This window comes from Apodemus sylvaticus, chromosome 6 (genome assembly GCF_947179515.1).
Source record: "Apodemus sylvaticus chromosome 6, mApoSyl1.1, whole genome shotgun sequence".
In the NCBI taxonomy this organism is placed as follows: Eukaryota; Metazoa; Chordata; class Mammalia; order Rodentia; family Muridae; genus Apodemus; species Apodemus sylvaticus.
The window spans coordinates 105570073-105591709 of record NC_067477.1 but is presented as its reverse complement, the minus strand read 5'-3'; the positions used below and the strand labels follow the sequence as shown (position 1 = coordinate 105591709).

At 43.2% G+C, this 21637-nt stretch overlaps 1 pseudogene; it reads right to left on the bottom strand.

Annotated features, from left to right (window-relative positions):
- Nucleotides 1–416: 416 nt before the first annotated feature.
- On the bottom strand, nucleotides 417–901 carry LOC127686721 (60S ribosomal protein L17-like; annotated as a pseudogene).
- Nucleotides 902–21637: the final 20736 nt, after the last annotated feature.

Genomic DNA, 21637 nt, shown 5'->3' with positions numbered 1-21637 from the left:
CTCTCTCTCTCCCCTAATCTACCAGAAGTAAATATCTCAGTAGTGAGGAATGAGGCCCTCTGAGCCTTTTCCTCCATCCATGCCTGACTCGACAGGCGAATTTTTGTTTTGTTTTGTTTTGTTTTGATTTGATTTGATTTGATTTGTTTTTCTTGAGACAGGGTTTCTCTGTGTAGCCCTGACTGTCCTGGAACTCACTCTGTAGACCAGGCTGGCCTCCAACTCAGAAATCCACCTGCCTCTGCCTCCCAAGTGCTGGGATTACAGACGTGTGCCACCACCGCCCTGCAACAGGTGGCTTCTTACACGGACCTAGTATAGACATCCATCACTGCTGAGCTCATGCTTGCTCATTTGGTTTTGTTGTTGTTGTTGTTTTTGGTTTTGTTTTTGTTTTGTTTTTACTTTATCTGCATTTATTTTATGCTGAATTTATTCCTGTGCCATGAGTTTTTGTTTCTTCAGTTTCTTCTGGGATATCTTTTTCTTCTGTGCAACCTCCTCTTCTGGCATTGGAACAATCTGTTCCTTCTCAGTGAGGATCGTTTCAGTGTGGGAGTGGGAGCTCATGTGTGGGTTAATCCGGCCATGAGCTCTGTAGGTTCGTCGACACATCTCAGGTGCCTTGTTCACAACACCTGAACACCTGGATGTGTTCAACAACTAGAGAATCTACGTCTAAATCCTTAAGTCCAGCATTGCTCTCTGCATTTTTAAGCATGTGCAGCAAAAATACAGCACTTTTTTTTGGCCCTCGTCCCCATATCCAGCCCCACTGTTTGACCTGGGCGCACCGACCAACTCCATGGTTACACTGCCGGAATGGCACACATTGCTTCTTTAAAGTAACATCCTTCAGATACTTGGTGGCTTTGCGGATATACATGGCCTTGATGGTCTGGGCAGTTTCCCGGGTGTTCTTAAACTGAACACGAAGGTTTGAACCTCTTGATTTGCATGATTTTGCGGGGTTTTCTGGGTCAGGAGAGTATCGAACAATCTTCACAGGTCACCTCTGGCCAATTACAGGAAGAGCTTGCTCATTTTTAAAAACAACTTGTTTCTTGTTGCTTTATACATTCATATTCCAGAGATTATTCTCTTAGCAGATGAGTAGATTGAAAATACGTTCTCTCTCTTTATCTTCCCCCTTCTTATAAAGATACTAGTCTTGCTAAATTAGAAATTGCCCTACAAAAATATGGCCTGATGCTATTAATAAAATAAAAATACTTTACTTTCAATAGGGTCATACCTATTTAGAAGCAGTAATAGCTAGGGCTTTAAGATACCTTTTTCAGGGGAGAGAGCAGCATTATAACCTCAAAACACTGAGTAAAAATGTTCACTATAGAATTTGAAAGCATGTAACTATAAAGCTTGGAACCAATTGTCCCATCTACTCTTGTGTTCAGAGTTACTCTTGGTGCATGCACAATGGGAAGATTAATTTTGGTTCTGGCTGTGCTACAGAGAAAATAAAGTTGCTTATCTAAGGAGTGTCCTCACACGGTCCTCTTTCCGAAGTTTAATTCCAGCCCATTTTTGAAAAGAGGTTAAGAAGTACAAGCCTGTTGACTATAATGGTAGATAATTTTATTCTAAGCTATAGGTGGGATTGTGAGTTCTAGGCCAGCATGGGCTACATAACAAGTTTAGGCCAGCCTGGGCTATATAAGGAGACTCGGTTTCACATCCACACCCAACCAGGCACACACATACAAAAAGAGAGACAGAGACAGAGTCAGAGACAAAGAGACAGAGGAAAAGAAAAAGGATAGAAAAAATAAGCTACAAGCTGTTTCCTAATTTTTTAAATATTAGGGATGAGACTAGATGTTATGAAGCCATTTCACAAACACCTACTGTGTGCTTACATACATCTACCTTAGGGATAGGTGGGACCTAGGAATGAGCCCAGATCCACATCAGAATACAAGCCCCGAGAGCTCCATGCTCAGTGCTTTGATTTGAGTGTGATTTGTCCAGCTGAACTCATGCTGGAGTTTAAGCCCTAAAGTCATAGTTAATGCTATTAAGAAGGTAGAAACTTAATCCGCCTATTGTATTTAAAGGTGGGGCCTATGGGTAGTGATTAGATTATTAGATTAAGCCACTAGGGTGGAACCCACCCACCATCCCTCCCATAAATTAATCCTAATAGCTCCATAAGGAGAGAGGTACATGCAGAGACACACAGGTTGCCTAGCATGATATGTTGTAGTTAGGAGAATCTTCTCTAGAGCCTGCATAATGTTACTAGGCCTTCTTGCTTTCAAAGCTGTGATGTCAGCTGGATGTGGTGTCCTATACCTTTGATCCCAGCCCTTGGGAGGCAGAGGCAGGTGGATTTCTGTGATTTTGAGGCCAGCTTGATCTTACCCAAATTAACCCTAAGGATAGATGAGCTCTAGAGAAGAGCCTGGATACGCATCAGAATCCCTTGCATTCAGAGCCTCTTGCCTAGTGCTTTGATTTGAATTTGATATGTCTTGCTGAACTCATGCTGGATTTTAAGATCCAAAGTCACAGTTAATGAGTTCCAGGCCAGCCAGGGCTACATAGTGAGACACTGTCTAAAACAGAAAATAAAAGAAGTAAGGAAGAAAGAAAAAAAACTTTGAAGTCAATAAACTCCTTTCCTTTATTAACTAGGGTTCCTGAGATATTTTGTTACAGAAATAAATAGCAAAATAATAATATACGTACTAAGAGAACCCAGATGACTCCCGGAAGAACCAAAGGTATGCTAAGCAGGTGGAAACAGAAAAGCCATATTATCAGAAAGAACATTTGTTCTGTTTCCACCCATTCACAGGTGTGAGTATAACCCAATTCCCTATGGATGTTACCAAGCAATTTAGGGGTTTTCATTCGCCTTTGGAGTGGATACAGTCACAGGTTATGCCATCAGGGAAGTATAGTTAGAACACCTCACATCCTTAAATCCTGTCAGAACTAGAAACCCAAACAGGCTCAGGAAGACCCAACCTTGGGCAAGGCCAGTGCAGTCTAAGGCCAGGCAGGAAACAAGACAAGGCCTTAAGCTTCATATCCCTGTGGGCCACTTCCTGCCACAGAGCTCCGTCTCCTGGGGCTTAACAACATCAACACAGCTCCATCAGCTAACAACTAACACTCAAAGACATGAGGAGCCTGTGGGAGGATATTTTACATCCAACCTGAAAATATCCCAAGTGTTGTCTACCTTCTGAGCCATCCAGGACAGTTTCTGCCTACCCCTTTTGAAAATGTTCCTTTCTTTAACTATTATTTAAAGACTTTTTTTTAATTATATGAAGGCATGTTTGTCTGCGTGAAAACATATGCACATGAGTACAGCTGCTGGTGGACGCCTGAAGAGGGCGTGAGATCTCCTTGACCTGGAGTTATAGGCTGTTGTAAGCTGCCACACATGGGTGCTGGACTTAAGTCCTCTGCAAGAGCAGTACTTGCTCTTAACCACTCCCTTTCCCCTAAATGTTTCTTCCGACAGTTTGCTGGTTCATTGCCTGGTTCATTGCTTTCTAATAGTCCCCTCACAGAACAACATTCCCTGTTCCCTTTGCATGTGTCCTCTACCTATGAGCTCTCATTACCACGTGGGCTAGGGTACAGCTGAAGGGTCTGGAACCGACTCTATACACAGCCTGCAGCTTCAGAGTCATTCATCCCCACATACTGTGAATAGATTGAATATGGCACATCTATACACACCATGAACTAAAATAATCTAGAATTGTTGGAAGGTTAAAGAAAAGAAATGATTAAAAGTATCTCACCTATGGCAAAAGCTCAAGAGATGGGCCTGGTCTTTATTCCTTTATTCTCTGGATCTGTCACTAACATTTACTGAACACCAGTAGGACACACTGGACTGTTTTCAACTAAATACTAAAGTGAACAGAACCAGCCATTTTCATGGGTTTTTTATTTTTTTAATTTTGGAGTTTACATTCTTCTGAGAAGAAAACTGACTCTGAAGAAGCAGGGATGTGTACTGGCTAGAAAGAAAGGATAGAACATAATTGCCTCAGGGTTCTGAGACAAAATGTCCAAGGGCTCTTTTAACTAGGTGGTCAGGGAGCCACTCTGAGAGGCTCACGAGGTTCTGAAGGATCAGGAAGATCCAACCTTGGGCAAGGCCAGTACAGTCTAAGGCCAGGAATAAGATGGGCATGCACCAATGGACCAAAGGGGATTCGCCATGGCAAGTTGTCAGGTGAAAGAGGTGGAAAGGGTAATAAGATGGGCAGACGCATGGCCGTGTAGGACTTCGCAGCCACCATAGTGACTAGATTTTCTCTTAACTCTGGTGGGTCTTAAACAAGGATGTGATGTCAGATTGTTCTGGGTTGTCTGGAGTCAGGGACAGGGGTTGTGGTCAAGGAATAAGAGCATGCTACAAGGCAGCACTGTCTCCTGGTACCTTCACTTGCTCACACTTCTCTAAAAAGGTCTGGAAATCTTGTATATATTTATTTCTCATAGTTCCGAAAGGCAGGAGAATCTAAGATCCACAGCACATCGGTTGATTCTGGGTCCAATCAGAACCTATTTCCTGGTTCTGCCTTCTCACCTTTTCCTCACCTAGGGTCGGTAGGCAAAGTGGTCTCTGATGTCTCTGGTAAAGGTTTGAATGGCACTTGTGAGGGCTCATCTCCACAATCTAATCATGTCCTGGATGTGCCTGCTCCTAAGAGCATCCCCTTGGGCATTAGGATTCAATGTGTGATGGAGAATGAATATACTCATTGAAACAATAAGCCTTAGCTAAGAGATGCAGGTGCACCATCAAGATGGCCTGAGAAGAGTTCAGTTGCAAAGATGTCATGGGGATGGAGATTAAGGAGGAGTAAAAGTTCAGGTTAGAGCCTGGGACATGATCTTTCACAGCTTCAAGAACAATATTCTTTAACCAACTAAAGAGACTTCATAAAGCCTGGATGTAGTAGCACACTCCTGCAATCCTACCATTTGGGAAACAGAGACTGAAAGGCCATGAGTTCGAAGCCAGCCTGACTATATAGCAAGACTTTGTCTCAAAATCATAGTAATGGTAATAATGATAGCAATAGAGACTTTACCAAGTGAATTGTGACATTGATGGGACCTAATAACCAACCTGATAGTTTAGATGCACATTGACCTTCAAAGCTTTCTTTCACATAAATGCAAGACATACAGAAGACTTAGATACAGGAACATGGTCCTAAAATTCTAGCCCTTGGAAGACTGAGGCAGGAGAACTCTCATAGCTGTGAGGTTAGCCTAGGCTCCACAGTTAGTTCTAGGCTAGCCTGGGCTATAGAGTTAAACCTTGTATGGGAAGAAAAAAAAACCCACATAAGAATAATTCTGGATGCTTCTATGGTGAAAAACATGTCAGCTCACACATTCATCATATAGCCCATTAGAATCTTGGGATTTAAATTTCTACAGTTCTAGAAACTGCTACTTATATATTCACTTCCAAAACTAACTAGCAATCCATTTTCTCTGAACATTGACTGATTCTCTTAACTTTCTGTTTGATGCCATGCATTGAGATTCACTGCTAGATCACATGGAAGCACAGGGTGTCTACAGAATCTATGTCATGTGAAAATAAAATACAGGTCATCTTCTCATTAGATAGAGATGAAATGTTAAACCAGTATCTTTCTTTTCCCCAGACAAGGGTTCCATTTCTAGACAGAAGGAGTGACATCTCTGTTACGTAAAGCTCCCGGCCAGGAATCAGAAAACTTGGATGTCCTTCTCCACCACTGACTGTGTGCTTCCCTCTGGTCCTCACTCTCCCCGTTCACTAATACTATAGAATTTCATCTGTGCAACCCCACAACCTTGTAAATATCACCTGAGCTTTCAAGTTTATAAAGTACTTTGAAACATGGTTGCATTGAGCCAAAGAAAGGGCTTGTTTACCTTGTTTGCAGCCTATATCTGACAGCACTCGCCCTGGGACATGGTTTTGTACTGTTATTACAGGCCTGGAGATGAAGCAGAACACCTGTGACTTCCTGCCTACGCCCTCTCAGAACAGTGCCACTGGGCTAGACCAGCTCCAGGGAACCCCACACACCCAAGAGGCAAGCTCTAGGGGTGCCGGGGTGCCAGGCTGTGCTCACTAGGCCCCCTCTCAAGGTTTTGTGATTAAGACGTTCCGAGTGTGAAAAGTAATCACCTTAATTGTTGAAAACCCTCAAAGATTCCAAACTTGTAAATCATGAAAGGCCACTGTTTAGCGAGCTGGAATGCTTTTGAAAAAGGCCAGCGATCAGAGATTGGCCTCGTTAATAACCACAGTAAAACTTGCTCTTGAAGCTCAAAGACACAGCTAATTAGGGCAGAAAAATTCAACCTCAAATTGAGAGGGAGAGGGAGAGGGAGAGGGAGAGGGAGAGGGAGAGGGAGAGGGAGAGGGAGAGGGAGAGGGAGAGGGAGAGGGAGAGGGAGAGAGAGAGAGAGAGAGAGAGAGAGAGAGAGAGAGTGTGTGTTTCTGAAGTGTAAAAGCCTTTCTCCCTGAGAAGTGTGTCTAAGTCGATTTTGGATGCATTCCAAAACCCACTGTAAGACAAAGCCAAGACTGCAAAAATGTCAGGGTGGGGTTAATCAGCTGCAGAGCGTCTGTGTGTCCATCTGTCCAGGAAAAGGAATCAGGGTCCTTACCTCAAGGATTTTTAAATACTGAACTTTTAAAGGGAAACTTTAGGAAAACAGAAATTCTTCCACATTGCATTTTTTAAAAATTAGTAACACATGCCCATGGCCCAGCCCAGTTGGTATTTGTGAATTTATTGAGCATGGCTACATGTTGTGGATGATGAGATTTAAATAGGCGACTCCACTGGGCCCTCCCTGAAAGAAGTTGGTAACTGTGGCCCACCGCTGCCTGATACAGCCAAGAATCCCAACATATGTCTAGGTTTACCGAAAAAAGATTTTTCTTCCCCAAAGTAAAGGTCAGCTGTGGACTTGGAATTTGCTAGTTACGAAGATCAGACAGAGGTGTAAAGCTGTCTTATCAGGTGACTTGCAGACTGGCCCAGCAGCCCACCGTGCTCTTGCTATCGTAACAGTGCTCAAAGATTGGATCTATGAACGAACCTTCCCAGCAGAGAAAAAATTGGCCAAAGAACGCAGTTCAATAGGGTGACCCGTGATCCCCTGCTGCACAACAGAAGCAGCCTAAGTGCACAACTGGTTGACAATTAAAAAAAAGCAATAAACAATAAGCAGGCAAGGTGGCACTTGCCACCAAGCTGGAGGGCCTGAGTTAGAAGCCTGGAACCTGCGTGGCAGGAGGAGAGAGCGAATCCTACAAGTTTGCCTCTGGGTGCACACACACACACACACACACACACACACACACACCTTTTTTTAAGAGTGGGGCTGGAGAGGTAGTTCAGTGGTTAAAAGTCCTTGCTGCTCCCACAGAGTACCCAGGTTCAGTTTCTAGCACCCACATAGCAGTTCGGTCGTTAGTAGCTCCAGTTTCAGAGGTTCTCATAGCCGCTCATAGACTCAAGGGCATCAGACATAAGGTGCACATACACATACACAAGAGAAACACCTACACACTAGTCATGACTTCAGAGCTGCTCTGAGCCCAGTCCAGGGAGGGCAGACTATAGACAAGTGTCTGAAACCCAAATCACTTTAGTGCAGTGCTATGGGGTGTGCACCCTCAGGGGAGAGACAGACCTAAGCAGGGCACTCAGGGAGGAAGTATTAGGAGAGGCATTTGTTGGCCTCAGAAGTCCTGGCTCTGTGTGTTTTAGGATGATCAGGTCTCTAACATTGGAAAGGAGCAAAAGATGTTTCACAGAGCAGCAGTCTAACCCTGAAGCTGGTCACAAATATAGACTCAGGTTCCATTCAGACCTGAAGGACAGAGATTTTTCAGCAAAGAGAAAACTTCAGGCTAGACCAAACATAGACAATGGATTTTGTTTCAGAATGTGGACTAGACGGTTACTCGGAAGGAAGCAGAGACAGCTATGTCTCAGGAGCGAAATTGCCACAGCTTGTGCAGCCAAAGCTACAAGACTCTCTCTGCCTGTGTCTTCTTGCTGTACTGCTCCATTCCATGGGATAAGGAGGTAACAACTGAAAAGCATTTTAGGACCAAGGATCGACTTTTTTTAATGATAGAGACACTTCTCTAATTTTTGTTTTGAGACAAGGTCTCATATGTCCCAGGTTAACCTTGAAATAGCTATAGCTATATATGCATCATTTATTTATATATTATATATTATTTCTCATATGCTAAATATGCATTCATTATGTACATGCTATATGTAGCTTTGCTATAGTGGAAATGTTAGTATCTACATAGTGGTGCGTGGAATTGAACCCAGGGCCTCGCACTTGCTAAGTAAGCTCTCAACCGCCGAGCCACAGTCCCCAAGAAACCAAGAAACCTCTGACAGTGGGAGCGTGAATGCCTTGCTCCCTGACCATTTTCAGAACCCAGTGACTGACACAAAGGAAGTGCTTAATAAGAGTCTGTTGAATGAATGTGTAAATATTAACATTCCTACGCCTGATATGGATCTTTCTGGAGCTAATTTAAACTTTTATGTTTTCAATTAGAGTTACAGTCCCCAGCGATCCCCATCTCCTGCTATTTACACCTCACTCTCTGATGCAGGGTTGATTCGTGCGGACAACAGACGATGGCTGAAGCAGAAGCCAGAGGCTGCCGTTTCCGTCCACTTCTGTTGCGCTGTGCCTGTCTTATTCTTGGTCACTTACTCTGAGGAGAGTCATGGCATGAGCAGTCCCAAGGAAACACCCACATGCCGAAGATGCTGTCCCTGAAAGAGACTGAGGAACCTGCTGTGCTTCTGTCTGTGACAGATCCTGAATCCGAGCCACAACCAATTCCTGACGCTCAAAACTGTGGGCAAAAAATGAACACTGGGGTGTTTAAACTGCTGGGTTTAGGGGTGATTCCATTGGGGTTTGTGAAAGCAACAAAAGCAACACAGTGACTATTAGAAGGACGGTTGTTGGACTGGCTTCACCAGGGTAGGCTGGGTAGGCAAAAAATAATAATAATAAAAATAAATAAATAAAAATAAAAGCTGATCCCACACCGAGAGCACTGAGAGTCTGAGAATCCAGATTTCTTCATTCCATAAAACCTCAAATCCTGATATGGTACTGCAGATCAGAAGAGTTGCTGGCCCTCGGTGCATATTGGAGACCAGAAGAATCTGAATTCTCACATGAGAGAAGCAATACAGCAGCAACTGGGTAAATCAGCTCACACAAGCAGAGTAGGAGAGATGACTGATGGCACAAGCCGCCAAGAAGGTAAAAAGCAAAAGCTTTCCCCTCGAACCTCCTCTTCTCTTAGATGCCACCAAATGCTCCACATTTGGGATGGGTCTGCCCGCTTCAGTTAACCCTATCAAGAACATCCACCACCGGGGTGCCCCCGCCCCTTACTTGTCTCCTGAGTCCAGAGACAATTAAGCTGAAAAACCAAGATCAACCAGCACACACATCAGCAGACAAGTTTTACACAGTTACTGAATAACTGCTGTATCCCGATGATGGTCTTGGTTAATGGGAAGGAGGACTCCATACTCACTACGTGTACCGGTAACAGGTAAAGAAGCAGCTGAGAGACTTTGTACATGCACTTCTGCCTTGAAGAGGACTGGTCTGTTTCCTTAGCAAATGCCATGGACAGCCTTCTCCTGTGACTGTGGAAGGAGATACTTCCTGACCAGGGCTCTTCCCATTGGACTCTGGACCAAGGAAGCCATCTCTCATTGAGCCCTAATGCTTTTTGTCCTCCTGCACTTAATTTTTCACACCAACAAACACAGTGAGACCTGTCTACAACCAGGTGACAAAACCTTACAAAAGCTTTGGGGGAAATACCTATGAAGAGTGACTACTACCTGTTGAGAAAAATTAACTTAACCCTAGAATACCTGTGCAGTTCCTGAACTTACAGTTAAGAAGAAAGCAGACTGAGTCCTAACTTGGTCCACTTTCAGGACATATTGCTGCCTAAGGTCTACCATGCACTTGTTCATCACTGCTGGGAATGGCCAGCTCGGAGGCAAGCCTTGCCTCTAATGGGTCCTAGCTAAAGGTCCGCACCTGCAGATGCCAGCCAATCAAATTAACCTGTTCTTCTATGTACAGTCATTGTTACTAGGAAGTAACTTAAGTGAGGAAGGGCTTGCATTCTGCTGGGATCATTTCATCGTGTTTGGGGACACATGGCAGGAAGCAAGGAAGGTGTGACAAATGGACTCAGGGAGCCAGCTGAGTCCTTCATATAAAGCTTCAAGGCCCACCCCTCAAGGATCCAATTCTTCTAGCAAGGCTCCACCTTGTAAAGGTTCCAGAACTTTCCCAAATAGCACCACTAGCTGAAGACCAAATGTTCCAATATGAGTCTAGGGAAATATTTCACATTCAAATCACAGTACATAATTGGGAGTACTGAGGCCCTATGGAGACAGTGGGAAGGGAATAATCTTTCCTACAACCTGCCAGTCAACCAGGAAAAAAAAAAAAAGAACCTCCTCACTGTGTCCAACTTTCTCCTCCTTTCAGCCAATAGGAAGGTCAAAGACAAAATGATACTCATAGTTATGAAGCTGGGGGACAAGCCAAGTCTGTAAGCACCTCTCAAATGTCTCCTGGGGAAGCACAAGACTTGCTTGCCTCTAGATTTAGCTCTCAATAAGAAGTATGTTGCATGTTTTGTCCCATGCTTGTAAAGCCTTAGAATGGGGAGTAAACTGTCTATGTATATGGTGCTAGGAGCTCCACTGGACAAGCCAAATGACCAGATGTTATCTTCATAGACCACTGGGTCCATTGTAGGACTTCTTGCATTAGACAGCTCTGTGTCCTAAGAGTGCTGCCATCTCTCCACCCAAACATGCATCTTGCCTTCCAATTTGGGGACCACCTCAGTGTTCTGGCCTGATACAACATTATCTTGTGCTTCTGCTCTGTGACAGCCCATCAGAGAGCGAGTAGCAACGGTTGTTTTGCCCCAAGATCATCTCTTCATCAACCACTCTTTATATGACATACTTGGAAAAGCTTTTATTAAATTTACATTCCTCCTCTGCTAGTCTACTTATGCTTCTTATTGCATAAAAAATTGGCATTAAACCTCATCCTCTAATGATGTCTAGACAATATGAAATAAAGCTGCGTTTTCAACTCATGTTTTTATCATAATTCTATGAGTGCAACATAGGTTTGGACTAACTTGCTTAGAAATTGCATCACCCTGTTCATGAGTGAAAACAAAATCAATTGGCTGCTTTCATATAAATGACTATTAATCCAAGTAACACCACACGACTCAAAAATTAAAATAAAATTTAAAAAAAAACACCAAGAATAACAAATTCTCTTGGTGGGATATCTCCATGCCTTGGTCACTTAGGACAATGTTTTTATAATTGAACAAAAAATATCTTCATACAAAATTGTAATAGACACCTGTATTTAAGATAATTTAAAATGCACTTAAAATACAATTTTATAGGTAGTTATAAAGATGAGAGTCAGGCAGCATGGTACATACCTTTGCTCTCAGCACTGCGGAGGCAGAGGCAGGTGGATCTCTAAGTCTGAAGCCAGGCTGGTCTACAAAGAGAGTTCTAGGGCAGCCAGGGTTACACAGGAAAGCCCTGTCAGAAAAAAACAAAAAGAAAAACAAACACCTAAATTTCTCTCAGTAGCTTTCAGTACACCACACTAACAGCTAGAATGTAAGGAGCCCCAATAGCAGATTCAAATGCAAAAAAAGCTATTTCCATGTCTCCTCAAGTGTCAAAATCCACTAATTCCTCATTTCCTCTCTTAGACATTATTCTCTATCTGTAGCCTTTGGATCTGATTGCCCCCTGGGTTTTAGGTCAATGTCTGTGTGACTTTCCCATAGACATGTGGATCTTCAGCTGTGCCAAATTTTACTCATTGCCTTAAAAACTATCTCAGGCTCTACATACCTTTTTAGGGGAATATTTCAGACATGTCCCCCAAAGAGTAGGTGATAAATTTCATTCCATCTATTCTGGCCCAATACTCTAGTCTCTATCAATTTTTATTGACATATTTCAGACATGTACAACCATATAAATGATGATATCATGATTATCCATCTCATTAGAGCCTCTGATCAAAAGGAATACACTTGGGTTCTCAGTGGGGCATTGTAGATGGCTTCCTCTGTAGCCTGTCTCTGTCCTAAAAGGAAATCATGTTTGGAACATGCTTGTAATCCCAGCAAATATCTTTGCCACCTTCCTCCCATATTATATTGTTTTAATTTATTTTGCATTGTTAAAACACTGATCAACTTTGGGAGGAAAGGGTTTATTATAGATTAAGTTTACAGATTATAGTTCAGCATCAAGGTAAGTCAATGCAGGAACTCAAGACAGAAACTAGACACAGGGACTGAAGCAGAGACCATGGAGGAAGAATGCTTGCTGGTTTGTTCTCTCTCAGCTACCTAGAGAGCAGGCCCAGCTACCCTGGGATGATAGCCCATACGAAAATGGGATAGGATACATCAATTAACAATCAAGAAATTAAGCCATGTGGTGGTGGTGCATGCCTGTAATCCCAACACTCTAGGAGGGAAAGGCAGACGAATTTCTGAGTTCGAAGCCAGCCTGGTCTACAGAGTGAGTTCCAGGACAGCCAGGGTGATACAGAGAAACCCTGTCTCAAAAAAGCAAAAAGAAAAAGAAAAAAGAAAAAAAGAAAAGGAAAGGAAAGAAAAAAAGGAAAAAAAAATTGCCCTACAAATAGGGCAGATAGATCATGCCTTTAATTCAGTACTCTGAGGTAAAGACTAGGTGGAACCCTTGAGTTGGAGGCCAACCTGGTCTACAAAAGTGAGTTCCAGAACAGCCCTGACTACACAGAGAAATCTAGTTTTAAAAAAAAAAATAAAAAAATAAAACAAGCAAAAAACAACAAAACAAAAAGAAAGAAAGGAAGAAAAAGAAAGATAAAAGATGCCCTACAGATATGTCCACAGGCCAATCTGACTGGATTGATTCCTCAATTGTATCAAGTTGACAAAAATTAACCAGTAAGGAAGCCCAGCCCCCCAAAGTATACATTTACAACTTAAAATCTGCACTTGAGGCTCAGAGAAGAGAGACCAGAAAGATTGCAAGAACCAGAGTATCAGGAAGTCTGCTGTGAGATTGCGTCCCCTAAGAAAGCCTGAGAAGCTTCAGTGATGATAACTCAACAATACAGTTACCCAAACAAGACCCCAACATGGACAGAACTAGACATCCTGATGTACAAGGAGGAAAACTCAGTGTCCCACCCTGAGACAAAGAACAATAGGTAAATGATGACTTCTGAGAGATGGAGAATTTAGTCTCTCCAAGGAATGCGCCTCCTAATTTGTTACCCAACAAAAATTGCTCAGCTTGAAATCATGTACACACAAGTGGTACAAAATAGACATTGTAGGCTGTATGTTTATGTGTGTAATAGCAACAATCAAGGCAATGAGGCCATCAGTTTGAGAAGGGGTAAGGGGCTGGGGAAATGGAGAGGAAAGAGAAAGGGAGAAATTATGTGAATATAATTTAATTATTTAAAAAAAGAAACCTAACCAGCAGACATATCATGTGTGTGGTTTTAAACTTCATTTGAATAATTTCAGATCCTGCTTTTTCCTTTGAGGCTTTTATTTCAGTCAAAACTGTGTTTCCATATTGATACATATAGCTATAAATTATTCATTGTATCTACTCTATAATAGCCCCAAATCTGTCTAGATATGTGACTTACTTGTTTTCTATTTGAGATTTGTAAGGACTTGTGTCTTAGAGTTTCTATTGCTGTTTCTATTGACAAAACTCTATGACCAAAAGCAATTTGGAAAGAAATCAGTTTATTTCAGTTTATAACACTCAGTTCTCCTTCTATCTCCGAGGAAAGTCAGGACAGAAATTCAAAGGAAGAAACTGGAGGAGAAGCCAGGAGGGAATGCTGCTTATTGTCTTGCTCCCCATGGCTTGCTCAGACTTATATCTTACCGCATTAGGATCACCAGCCCAGGGCCCATTGCACCCTCCCCCCATCAATCGCTAATTAAGAAAATGTTGCACAGACTTGCCTACATCTTCTGGAGGCATTTCTTCCATTGAGTTTCCCTCCTCTCTGATGACTCTAGCTTGGCTCAAGTTGACACAAAAACTAGCCAGCACAGCTTGTGTGCTGTCATTTCCGTTGTTACACATGCACTGGAGATGCTCTAGTCATGTGCTCAAAAGAGAACTGTTGTGTCGTAAGTCATGCTATTTTCTATTATAGCGGTTCGTTCCCTCAACTAATTCACCGAGTGACAGGATGGAGGCTAGGAGAGGATCCTGGAACTCCACACCCTCATTAGGGGGTCAACGGAGGTCAGGCTTAATTATTAGCCAACTCAGTCGCTTTGAGAAAGTTTCCTATTTGCCCCTCATTCGTCTTTCATCTTTGTCTTGTCACCTCCCCTAATCTCATGGTGCATTAATCAGAATGCCTTCTCCCCGCACAGGACAAATCATTCAGTGCAGATGAATCATGGAAGGGAAGATTAGTGACTGGGGAGCTGGGGAGCTGGCCAGCAACGAGGTCCTACATTGAGCCAAGAGCTTCCATCTTCCATTCTCTGCCACCTTCAACTCTTGTCAACTTGTCTTCTCAGAACAGTAAAGTTCCTGAAAGTCTCTGCCCTCTGGCCCTGCAGACTGCCGATCAGGGAACCTGGCCAAGGGCCTCCTGACCACATGGTATTCTTTTTATAACATGATGGTTAGAGTTGCTTTTATTCCTCTGACTAGCACTGTGACAGAAAGGAAAAATGAAGTAGTCATAGGCTTGGGGGTTTTGGTTTGGGGGGGGGCAGAATTGGACCTTGGGGATAGAATACTCCACTCCCCTAAGCACGTGAGAACACCAACACCCTACCCTAACAAATTCAGGGCCCTAGTATCAGGGAAGACAAGGCTATATTGGCTATTGGACAGCAAAGACAAGTGCCAGCTACAGCTAGTGAAGTCCTGTGAGACTGACTTCTCGAAACTTCCTTCATTCTGCAGATGGAGTTCTGGTCGCAGATGAGAACAGCAATAGATTTCACTGTGTTCTGACCCAGAGGACTTTTACCGCTCTTACTTTTAAATGTAGAGTGCCTTCCCCAGCATGCAATAAAGACACATGCTCCACTATGTTCATAGCAGCCGTATTTATAATAGCCAGAAACTGGAAAGAACCCAGATGTCCCTCAAAGGAGGAATGGATACAGAAAATGTGGTATATTTGCACAATGGAATACTATTCAGCGATTAGAAACAATGAATTCATGAAATTTTTAGGCAAATGGTTTGATCTGGAAAATATCATCCTAAGTGAGGTAACCCAATCACAAAAGAATACACATGGAATGCAATCTCTGATAAGTGGATATTAATTAGCCCAGAAGCCCTGAATACCCAAGGCACAAATTGCATAACGATTGACTCCCATGAAGAAGTATGGAGAAGGTCCTGATCCTGGAAAGGATTGATCTAGTGTTGGAGGGGAATATAAGGACAGAGAAAAAGGAGGGAGGTGATTGGATAATGGGTGGAGAGAAGGTTTATGGGACATATGGGGAGGGGGGATCTGTGAAAGGGAAAATCATTTGGAATATAAACAAAGAATATAGAAAATAAAAATAATAAAAAAATGTAGAGTGCCATGGGAATTTCTCATTCTCAGTTTGAGGGGGGAGGGGTGGTTTTCTGTCTGCAATTGCTCTGTATGTGTATGTATGTATGTGTGCTTGTGCAAGATCAGGTGTGTGTGTGTGTGTTTATTTCTACATGAATGCATGCATTTGTGAACAGGTGTGACCACACATGTGGAGGCCAACCTCAGATGCTCTTCCTCAGGCAACAAGCACCTTCTCTTCAGGCAGGGCCTCTCCTCAGACTACAGGTCACCACGCAGGTTATGCTGACTGGCCAGCGAGTCCCAGAGACCCACCCCTGTCTGCCTCCCCAGAGCTGGGATTACACACATGTGCCACCATGCCTGGCTCCTATACATGTGTTCTGGGGCTGGCTGTAGGTCAGCAGCTTGTGAGAGAAGTACTCTGTTAACTAAACTCTCTCTCCAGCCCTTGTTGCAGCTACTGCTCTCATGTGAAGAACTACTTTGCCTAAAACTTTTTTCTTTATCTCATATTCCAAACCATCACTGGAAATGGAAGAGATCCAACCTCCATTTACTGAGAATGGAAGGGAATCCAAAGCCCATTTAACATGGACTTTTATACCTGTGAAGAGATCTCTTCTACAAATGCTTGTAACGCTGACAAGAGAGTCAGCTCTTTCCAAGCTGTTATTCATTATATCCAGTTTACCTATATTCTTCCAGGATGACAATGTCTGACCTACAGTCTCCAAGTGTGTTGAAACACTTTTTTTCTATTCTTGAATATTAGTAAACTCACTAGAGAAATGAACAAACTTGCAAAGGAAGCAATTTTTTGTCTTCTTTTGCTATTTTTCTTTGAGATAGTCTTACTATGTATATTACTGACTTCAAAGATTTTCCCACTTTCTTTTCTTTTTTAAAATTTAACTTTTTTTTTGAGACAAAGTCTCACTGTGTAGCTCTAGCTATCCAAGAGCATACTATGTAGACAAAGCTGGCCTCAAACTCCGAAATCCACCTGCCTCTGCCTCCCAGTTGCTGGGAATAAAGCTATATCACCAACACCCAGTAATTAATTTTGTGAGGGCATGTTAAATTTCTAGAGCCCAAAGGAAGAAAAAGAAAACTGGGGATCTGGGCTAGAAAGATATTTCAGCAGTTAAAAGTGCATACTGCTCTTGTAGAGGACCTAAGTGTGATTTTCAGTGCCTTTATCAGACAGCTTGCAACATCCTGTGACTGCAATTCCAGGGACCCAAAGCCTCTGGACTCTATGGGCACCTGCACCCACATGTACATACCCAGGCATAGACACACAATTAAAAGTAAAAACTAAACCTATATTCTAAAAGATTTCAGAAAGAAAAGAAGAAAGGAAGGAAGGAAGGAAGGAAGGAAGGAAGGAAGGAAGGAAGGAAGGAAGGAAGGAAGGAAGGAAGGAAAGAAGGAAAGAAGGAAAGAAGGAAGGAAAGAAGGAAGGAAAGAAGGAAGGAAAGAAGGAAGGAAAGAAGGAAGGAAGGAAAGAAGGAAGGAAAGAAGGAAAGGACAGACAATAGACTTGCTATTGGTCCTTATGTCCTCCGAGACCAGAACCAAAGAGCCTTTAAAATTGGGACCAGAGACCAAATGTTTTCCTAGGCCCTGACTCATTACTCATCAGTCACATCAGTGATTAAATATTTAAGTGCCAAGGAGTCTGTGATTAAATATTAATTCTCAGCCAGTCTGCTATAAAATATTTAAGGACTGGTAAGTCTGAAGCATGTGGCTTTCAGCTCAGGGAGAAAAAAAAAAGGAACCCATCAAAAGCTGGATACTGGACGATGGAGCAGACGCAGGACGATGGGCCTGTGGGGAAGGAAGTGTCCAGGCTGAAGCTCACCCAGATGCTCTGCTACTCACCATTACATCTGTGAACTGTCACTCGGGGCTTCTTGACGTAAGTAACCCCTACCCTGAGATGAGGAATGAAGAGATGGACTTATTAGCATTTTAGAGATGGAAAGACTGAGGCTCAGAAAAGTTGAGGGAATCCACCCAGGCTTCAAATCCAGCAAAAGGGGGCTGGAGAAATGGCTCAGTGGGTAAAGTGGACCTGAGTTTGGATACTTAATAAGTGTGTGTGTGTGTGTGTGTGTGTGTGTGTGTGTGTGTCTGTTTCCGTGTCTGTGCATGTATTCAGTATATTCCAGTGTAGGATCATATGCTTCTCAGCACTAGGGAAATGGAGGCAGAAGGATCTTGGCAGCTTGCTGGCCAGCCGATAGAGCCAACCGGTGAGCTTCAACCTCAGTGAGGTTCTTCGAGTTCACTCTGACCTCTGACTCAAAAACCGAGCTAAGAAATGATTGAGGATGACATTTGAACCTTTAGCCTCCAGATGCATGTGCACCTACACACACACACACACACAAGAGAGAGAGAGAGAGAGGCAGACAGAGACAGAGACAGACAGAGACAGACAGACAACAGACATTTATCTTTGTTAACAAATTGTTTTCTTTTCAGCAACAGGAATTTCACAGGCAAAGAGTATTTGTCCAGCTATTGTATCTGCAAGAAATCATGTATTTAGAGTTTTAAATGTTGGAAATTTAATATAGGAAATTAGTCATAATGCATGAACTAAAGAAACTGGAAAAGAAATAGAGTAAGTGGGCATTTGTGGACTAGAGCGAGTGAGTGTCTGTGCACTGTGCAGACAGAAAGGGCGGTGTCTGGAGCTCAAAACAGCTCTCTTGCTGCCGAATCCTTCTGGATGAAGTCTCAGCTGGCTCTCCATCCAGATAAAAGGCATCTTCTCAACCAGAAGTGAGGCTGCTGAAAAGGATGGCCATTCTGCCGGTTGCCACTTTGATCCTGTTGCTACCACAGCATCCATAGGCACCTGATGACAACCATTCTGTCTCCTGATTGAGCAAAGCAGGGTCCTCTGGGCCCTTTCCTACATGAGTAGTCTCCTAATGATGACGCTCACCTATTGGCAGAGAAGTATGTCCCTGATGCCCAGAAGACCTACGAAATGTAAATTGTAGACATCTAACTCCAGGAGAATTTTTTTTACAAAAAATATGGGGGTGGTGTAGTGTTCTGAGGTGTCTGAGGAGAATGGCTCCTGCCTCACACTTTTCTCCCTAACCTACTGTGATGTGAACCTTCTCCTCCCCACACTTCTGCCACTGTGGACCGATCTACCCGACATGCCTTCCAGGCATCAGGAACCTGTGAAACTGTGAGATCAAGGTTAGCAAAGAAAAGCTCTACCTCCTTCTCTTGTTCTCTTCTTTTTGCCATAAGACAAAACACTTTCTGCCATCTGGTCTTAAAATATGAGTGGTAAATTGAATATGCCTTAGTCAATCCTGAAACAAACAAACAAGCAAACAAACAAATAAAGACATCCGATGGGTTGGTGGAGCTCTGGGGCTTCAAATTTGTTTCTAGTTCTTAAAGTATTCCAAATTGTTCACGCTTTGAGACTTGCAAAGGAAAGCTTGGAAAGAGAGTGGCTTAGGTGGCATTATGGGAAACTTGAACTTAAAGGTAATCAGAGATCACGGAGACAGCTTAGCTTGTCCATTGGGACTCATCCAAGTTGGCTCAGGCTAGAACACCACAAGCCTTTCTAATCACACAGGAGAACTTGTCCAAGTTGGCGTAGGCTGGACCACCACAGGTCCCTCTGATCGCACAGGAGAATCTGTCCGAGTGGCGTAGGCTGAACTACCACAGGTCCCTCTGATCGCACAGGTCTCCCAGGGTTCTCCCCATGCTACACGCCTGGCAAGCTCATCTTTCAAAAGAAATTTACTGCTGCTGTTCATTGTTCCTTATATATTCCTTTCATCTCCCCAGTGAAGAATAACATAAAGAGAATAATTCATCTCACATATTTTGGAGTTTATACAGTATTTTTAAAATATCCATTTTCTCCATTGATCCTAAAAGAACCCTATTGACTAGAAAGGCAAGGCAGTTATTGCGGCTCTGAAGGTGGAAGGCATACCAAAGTTGAACTTGCTCAAGGGCACACAGTGGTATATCTGCCCTTTAGGAAATTACCAGAATGTTTTTGCTGACTCAGCTATCAATAGAGAAGGGAATGGTCTAGATCTGAAATGTCCCTGCAGGCTTGTGATGTGAATGCTTGTCTCACTAGATGATTGTATTCCGTTGACAAGTTACTGGTTGAGGGGGTGTGTATGTGGAGGTTATAGACTGGCCCCTGGTTCCTGCCTGTTCTGTGCTTCTCAGTTTGCTGTGATGTGGCCAGCTTCTTCCTGCTGCCAGGAACTGAGCTACTCTGCCATGTGTTCCTCACCATGATGGACTGAAACCATGAGTTGAAATAAATTTTCCTTGCATTGTTTTTGTACAGTATTGCGGTCACAGTGATATCAAAGTATCTATTACGGAGTTATATTCATCATCCATTAAAAATCAGGGCTGAGGAAGTATATCGTTGAGCTTCAACAAGAAGCAAACTCAGGCAAGAGACAAAGGAGGGCGTGTAGGAACATAGAGCCTGAGAGGAAGGCACTGATTTTTTTAGCATATGAAGTAAAAGCAGCTCTCAAGAGTCCACAGAACCCTCACCACGCATTTTGAGGTCTCACAGATTCTAATTAGGCTGCTTCTAAAATTGGGCTGCTACTTCTAGAACTCCATCTCTTGCCTGTCATCCCTGCACAGTTGGGAACTGACAGAGTTTCACTCAACGCTAGTGAAAGTGCTCAGTGCTCAGTCCTTTCTCCGGGTTTCTGATTATCCAGTCTTTACCTGTCCCCCACTCCTGCAGGAACCTGTCCTTCCATTACTCTCAGAGTCTTACAGGTTCCTGCTCTCCCCAATATCTGTCCCTTTGACACTCCCCATCCATCTTCATATCAAAATGGAGAGTGCCTGTTCCCCATCCCTGATCCAGGGTGACATTCCAGACCAGTCACCACCAGGTCATTTCTCTTTCCCCTGACTGGGGCTTGCTTTGTGCTGACTCCACTCTACAAGGCTTGTTTTGAGACAAGGGGGAAGATGTGCAGTCTATTACCCTTATAAACCAGCTCCTTTCTTCCTCTCCCTGCCATTTAAAAGGGCCTTTCTATTCCACTGAACAAGAAAAGGAGCTCTAAGAGGGGAATTAACATCGCCCCCATTATATTGTCCAATTAACGCTTGTCCCGTCAAAGACTGAGTAGGAAGCCCGGAGCCTCCGTCAATGAGAACTTTTAATCCCTCAGGTAAATGCAAAGTCGCATTGAACACGATCAAAGGGCAGATCTCAATGTATTCTCTCCCCTCCCCCTCCCCCAACATGTATGGGACTGTATGTGGCTGCCGAGTTCTGGTTTGAATTAGTTTCAACCTTCCTTTGTGACCGGTTGGGTGAAAGTGTGGGGGATGCTTAGAGAGACATTTGAACCCTCACACCAAGGCTCTCCGTTCCCTTCTACACAAAGACATCAACACAGACAGGCTGAAATAATGTCGACCCCACCATCTTCTTTTCTAAAACTCTATTTCCTCCCTGCAGGTACTAGGCCAGGCACCATTATTAACAAAGTAAATTATGCAAATAACTAATCCCTTTGAGGGATGGAATTTGGGGGGTCAGTTTCCTCATTCTATAGAATGCTGGTGTTCATTGAGATCTGAACCATGAGAAAGTGAGGGACACAAAATAGGGACTTAAGCTAGAGGGCAGGGACTCTACAACCATTTTTCCTAGTCCCCACCCCCACCTCCCGCTGGGCCTAACACCTCCTTTCACATAGTAGGTGCCTAAAACATACTTGCAAATGACAGTGTCCAGAAGTATGATTTCTCTAGGAATTTGTTTAAGACTCAGACCACTTAAAAGTTTCAAATTTGGTTAGTAAGATTTTTTTTTTTAAGTAATAGAGGCAAAAGTAGGAGTGGCATG